A 6533-nucleotide genomic window follows, 5' to 3' on the forward strand; every position below is an offset into this window, starting at 1 on the left:
GAAGTGGGGGGGGGTAACCCGCAGTAGAACGTCCTGTCGGGTCTTGCCGCATCTCGTCGCGTCTCACCGCCCATTACTGGCTGTAATTATCCCCAGGCCCGGGCTGCCGATTTGCATCGCGGCTCTCTGACGGACCGTTCCTCCGGAGCGCGCCAGCCCTGGGAAAAGTACCCGCCATTTATCCCAAACATGCTGAGTCGGGCAGCGACTAATTGAGAATTTACCGGACAATAATGACTTATCTTACTCTGCTTACAGCAGCACAGATACAGGCGCCCTTATTTAGCAAGCATTGCTTGGGCCCCTTAATGAAGTCGGTAAATGTCAGCCAGGGGCGGGCAGAGGGCCAATCAGGATTTAGTCATGCAACACTCTGCTATGTTGCACTTTCCCACAATGCTGTTGCGTGCCCTCATGACTAGGTAAAAGGTGGGGGCGGAGAGCACTGTTTTTTTATGGGTTGTTTTCTGCTACGACTGAGTCACCGGGTGAACTTGGTCTGCAGTGCAGCGGATGGGGGCCGGCGGGGAGGAGGCGGATGTGGATATTGCCTCGGTTTACTGCTGCGGGTGCACACGGAGGTTATTGTGGAGTCTAAGTGCACCACATTATCACAGTCCTCCGCTTGGATAAACGTCTCTCTGTACCAGCAGGCTGTAAGCAACGGGACGTCGTGGTCGGAGCTGTTTTGGAGGCGATCATTTTGGCGAAGGGTTGCGTTTGGGTGTTGTTTGGGTGTTGTTTAGAATGACAAGCACAGGCTAAGCTCATACTCCAGAAAAATAGAATGTTGACTTCCTGGAAACCTTGCAATGGAATATATTAAAATGCTTTTTTTTTCTTTTTACAGCTGCAGATCTGACAAAATGTTTTTTTTTCTCTTTGCTTTACAGACAGGCACAGACAGCTCTTTTAAAAGAAGCAGCTGCAATATGTTAATTTTCCACACACTTAACTGTGTCATGATTGCGTGTGGGAGCAGGAACTATCAGGGTTTTGGTTTTGGTTTGTTTTTGTTTTTTTTCTCGGCAAGCCACTCGAAAGGCACTGGCACGCGTGACGTGAAGGGAGCGTGATAGTTCCGTCAGGGTGATTTATGTCCCCGCCGCGTCCCTCTGTCTGCGTTTCCGTGTGTTCCCCTGCCGTGCCGTGCTCCCACGGCCCTCCGACGGCACGCGGGCGCCCTGCCTCGTGACCGCGAGTGGCGGGCCCAGCCCGACAGAGACGGATGGCCGTCGCGACGCTCTAATCGTTCATTGCCTCACCTCTCTTTAGCCGCACGCCTCTTCTGGGGCACCTCGCCTCGAGGCCCGCTCATCCGTCTACTGTTTAGTTAACTTCTGAATCCAAAGTCCATCCATGTAAGCACGAGTTTGCTTCTCAAGATCTCTTACGCATTCCATTTTCACCTCCACATTTCCACCTCCACTGTTGGCGTTTATTAAATTCTATTATTAGCCTCCGTCTATTTCATTCCTAAATACAAAGCAGTCCAGGGTTAAATTAACACCTCCAGTGTTACTATACGTCCAAGTGGACGCAAGCACTAAGTCAAGTTAATTTAACACTGCAGGTGTTTAATCAAAACTGGGGGTTTCTCCCTTTAATGTGTGTTTTAGTAGGTCAGGAAGTCGGACCCATAAAATGCTCGGCCCCGTATTCACTCCTGACCTGGTCCCAGATGTTAAGTACGTGCTGCTGTGGAGCGCACCCCTCCCCCGTAAAGCGACAGAGGCGCGGATTTATGCCAGTCGAGGGCGGGTGCCCAGGTGCAACCCTCCGAGCGTGGGCCGCGCTCGGCACTACCTTCCTGTCGCGCTCACGTCCTGTGTGAGGGGAAACGTGGGAGACCAGTCGCAAGCTTTTTTTAAATAAAAGCCCGGTTCTGTCATTTACGCTGTTTGTGCGAACGTTGCGTTTATTCATCATTTAATCCTGTTTTTTATTACTCTGTACATCTTTTAGATACAGAATTTTCTGTTCTCCACTCATTTTTTTTGTTTTCTCCGTTACACGAAAAGCACACCTAGAAAACGACGATGAGGAGGATGATATTCCATGGAGTAAGTTACCCATCAACCCCTGCTTCTGCGTTCTCCCAGACTCCAAAGCCAACGCAATTATCGGCATTCTCGTTTGCGCCGGAATGCAGGTGCAGTGTAGGAGCCAGGCCTGCCGCAGGGTCTGCGCTTGTTTGAGACCCTCGGTTAGCCGTGCCTGTGGTCCCCCGCGGGGGGCATGGTGGAGTGTCCGCGATACTGGCGGCGCGTTTGCTGTGCCTGTCGCTCACCCTGTGCGGTGTCACGGTTAATGTTAGCTCATCGGTCACCTCCATTAACCCCGAGCCAGCTGCGTGTGTCCACCGCACTAACCAGGGTTGGCCGCCACCCCACAACAAACCCCCCCCCCCCCCCAGGAGCAGCGCTTTTGTTACCCGCTCTCCACTGCCTCTGTAGCACTTGAACGGCCGTAAACCTTTTACAACTCGAATAATGGCTCAAGATGCAGCCGCGTCATTTTGGCAAAACGAACACGACACGGCGAAGACGGCAAAAGGCCTTCGAGCGCAGTTCGCTCTCTTCTCGCAGGAGCACCGGCGGCCGCACGTTACGGCAGACCGAGGTGACCTTGGCCGTTCACTGCTCAAAGCTTAGTGCGTAGATGTGTAAATAAGGCGCCCAGGAAACGGCATGGGCCGGAAATAGCGTTATTTATAATGCTGCGAACTGCGGCCTGCGCCGCTGCCTATAAAGACAATAAGAGAAATGGCAACAGAAAGCGTGTGCAGATAAACACGCAGCCTAAGAACAAGTGTCCCTGCTGGTCGATGGTGGTTTAGAATAACAGAGCGCTATAGAGTATCCTACTCTCTCCTCTCGCTCTCTGTCTCTCGCCCACACGCACACACACACACACACACACACACACACACACACTTTCTTTTCCCTCCCTCTGTTTTGACAGATCGCGTCTCAAGGAAAGCGCACGCGTTATGAACTTCATTAATCACAATTCTTTAAACAACTCCATAGTCAATTAGTCACCCTGTTTTGCCAAAGCCGGTGTTTTCAGTCCATTTATCATGGGCATTGTACAATTATTAGTACAATTACTTCCTCGGCAGAGCGCATTGTGCCTCCGTCTTCCGTCTGGGAAATCGAGGGCTCGCATCCTCTCTCTCTCTCTCTCTCTCTCTCTCTCTCTCTCTCTCTCTCTCTCTCTCTCTCTCTCTCTCCTCCATTATGAAGGAATCCGCGGTGACAGCTTAATTCGCGTATCGCATTTTGATTGCGGGGAGGAGCGATCGATAAAAATGAGCACTCGCTCTGGTTTCCGGGCCGCTCGAACGCTGTCTCGGAGAAAGTGCCGGAAGGCCAGGCAACGGCCAACCGGCTGATGGAGACCCGGAGTCCCGCGACTCCCCTGGCAGCCCGAGCGCCGCTAATCAAAGTTACAGCGTCAGGGCCGCAGCCGTGCATGCAGTCAGGTCGCCCGACACCCGGCGCACGCCACCGACGTTATGTCCCGGGGAGTCGCGTTGAGGTAAATGTTAGGCACTGTCACCCTAGGCTGCTGTTCTGAAGTGCGATTACAGGCCTGTTATGGAGGCTGTAATCAGTACGCTTTAACTTGCGACGGTCACCAAGGGGATTTTTGCTGCCGTACCAGGTCGTCTGCACGCTGCACTCCGATCGCGCCCACGCCGAGCCTCCGGGGCCTCACGGCACCGGTGGGCCGCAGCAGGCGTGACTACTCGGGCCCGGCCGGGAGCCACCAAGCGCGTCACATCAGGCCAGAGCAGACGAGCAGAGCGCCTGCCTGAGCACCCAGCCAACACGCTTGCGGGCCCAGACCGCTGCGCCAGCCATGTCTGCCAGTCCCCTCGGATCCAGCACGCCCACCTCGGCGCCGTCAGGCCGGACAGGTGGGCCTAACCGGATCGGTGGGATTGGAAGGCTCATTGGCAGGCACGCAGATGTTGCCATTAGCGGAGCGTGTCCTCATCTGCCGGAGCGTCTCTTAACACCCGTCGCCCACGCGGCCTTGCAGGCCACGCACCGCGGCGCCTCCCTTAAAATCGCTCCCGGGCTTCTACCTGCTTCTTCCTTTCCATCTGGGAGCGAGCGGTATGTGGCAGGCCACAAGTCTGGCAGGGCTGGGTGAGCTCAGACTTTTCTCCCCACCCCCCCAACCTCTCCATCCTCCTCGTACAGTTCCGCTCGACGCGCTGCCATCCTCTTGCCAAAGCCTCGCCCGTGGTTCTGTTCCACTTTTTCGCACTGCCACTCTCGCCCGGGCCTGACTCTGCCATCCCGTCGGGGCTCGGATTAGCGACCTTGGCACCCTCTCCTGCTCCACTTTGTCTCTGTCAACACTCACACCCCAAACCGGGTGCCCTGGGCCCCCTGCTGGGATTCTGCTGCCACTGCAGAGAGAGAGAGAGAGAGAGAGAGAGAGCGAGCAAGAGAGACCTCCAAGCCAACCCCCCACGGCCCCACCCGCTGCTTTGATATGGATTGATCCGTGCATCACACTGCCTCTTCGATCCAGGGTCCCGGTGTCAGTCGCGCGTGCCAGATTCACGCGGCGCTGAGCCATTTTGCTGACACCCAAATGCACGGCCTCCGCTTACCACCCGAGAGCAGGCTCATTCATAACGCTACGGCCTGCTCCGAGCTCTCTCTCTCTCTCTCTCTCTCTCTCTCTCTCTCTCTCTCTCTCTCTCTCTCTCTCTCTCTCTCTCTCTCTGGGGCTTCTGCCCCACAGGGCTTAAACCAGGGTTAATCTAAACTCACCAAACCCAGTCAATAAGCTAATCGTTACCTAATTGGATTTAGTGATCTTTGTGCCTTAGTAGCAGTATGAAAACACTTGTTCCTTTTTCATTAAGACAGAGGTTACTTGTTTATAAAAGGGAAGGTATAAACGTGTGTACGAGAACGGAGAATGTGTGCTACAGTGCTCCAATTAAGCGACATCATGTATTTATAGATTCACACGCAGCCAATCAGAAACAACAACCCACACCACAGCTGCCACAAAATCGCCGTCTTGGGATAAAACCGGACCTCGTCAAGGTCGGCACAGCCGGATCAACCGGAAAGCGTGTTAGCTCTCCCCCTCGGCTGCCGTGCCGTTCTTTCCTGGCGCTGCCGTCCCTGCTCCCGAGTCATCCATCCATTTTATTTCTCGCACCCGAAATGGATCCGCTGCCTGACACCGCTGCCTGACACCCCCGAGGTTAGGGGGATTTGCAAATGAAACAACAGCAGAATCTGCCGCCCTTCATTTGCACGTTTGCGTCTCGGAGGACGGCTCGCCCGTCGATGTATGGATAACGGATGGAGGCCGGGACCGACGGCGGGGGAGATGTCGTTCAGCGAGAAAGATACCCGGTCGATCGGCAACATTCCCGTTTAGATGGGATTCGGTTCGGTCGATGGTCCTTCTAATAAGCAACAGACGCATGTTTTGCAAAAAAGCCAAATGGCGACACAAAATAAACGAATGAACCCACATTAGCACCGGAGCCTTTACGCTTCTGAGGATACTAAACGTCCAAAATGCTCGACAGAGTAATTAGTAGTTTATTACACGGCTTCATGCTGCTTCTTCCTCCTTTGAAATTATACCGTTGTCATTCTCGTACAATGGAAGATGCTCCTTATGCAGACTGGCAAGGTAGACGAACGTGTGATGAACGCTCCGCCCCCGCCCCGGCCACTTTCGCTCTCTCCTCCTCCCCATCTTTTGGGAATCCACAGGTCACCGCGCCCGACCCGGTCCGAAACCAGGTTGAACCGGCCACTCATCTACTCCACAGCCCTGTTCGAGTACTGACACGGCAGCGTTCCCGCTCCGGGTCCCCTTTATAACCCGCTCCGGGTCCCCTTTATAACCCGCTCCGGAGAGGTGGAGCCGCATGCGGCTGCTAGTCCAGGCCCGATAGCCGAGCTCAGAAATGAAGATGCCTGCTGCATCTCTCAACATTTTAATGTTTTCTTTCAAGTGAATTATGGCCCCCAGTCAGTGATTATGCTGGCTGTTTAGTCGTTTGTAAGTCCCCCCTAAGCACATTTGCTCCTGCTTTAGTGAAATATTGCTTCTCTTTTTTTATTAAATTCCACATTTTAATCTAGTGGCTTCCATTTGATAATTTACTGACTTTAATAGCTAGTAAATTTTATTTTGGCTGTGGAGAACTCAGCAACGGTGTGATGAAGTTCAACATTAAGCCTCATCTGTTCATCAGTCTGGTCCTCTGAATCAATGGTTTCCTCCACCGAACCTTTTCCCAAATTAATGGGTTCGTCTCCGTGCCGAGCGCTCGATCAATGGCTGACCCAGCTCGCCCCTATACCTAATCAATGGATTGGCCCACTCACCTTTCCACCAATCCATAAGACATTCACGTCATCAGTAAAAGTGAATGGTCCGTTCTAACCGTTTCTCGAATTCTCTCACCTTCCTCAAACACAGACACATACATACAAATGTACTCACACACACACGTACGTGCACACGCACACACA

The 6533-nt window shown here is 53.5% G+C and overlaps 1 protein-coding gene across 1 annotated transcript in view; it reads left to right on the plus strand.

Moving 5' to 3' along the window:
- The window catches only part of tenm2 (teneurin transmembrane protein 2), a 156099-nt gene that overhangs the window by 22530 nt on the left and 127036 nt on the right, over positions 1–6533 (plus strand). The window lies entirely within an intron of this gene.

This window comes from Electrophorus electricus, chromosome 12 (genome assembly GCF_013358815.1).
Source record: "Electrophorus electricus isolate fEleEle1 chromosome 12, fEleEle1.pri, whole genome shotgun sequence".
In the NCBI taxonomy this organism is placed as follows: Eukaryota; Metazoa; Chordata; class Actinopteri; order Gymnotiformes; family Gymnotidae; genus Electrophorus; species Electrophorus electricus.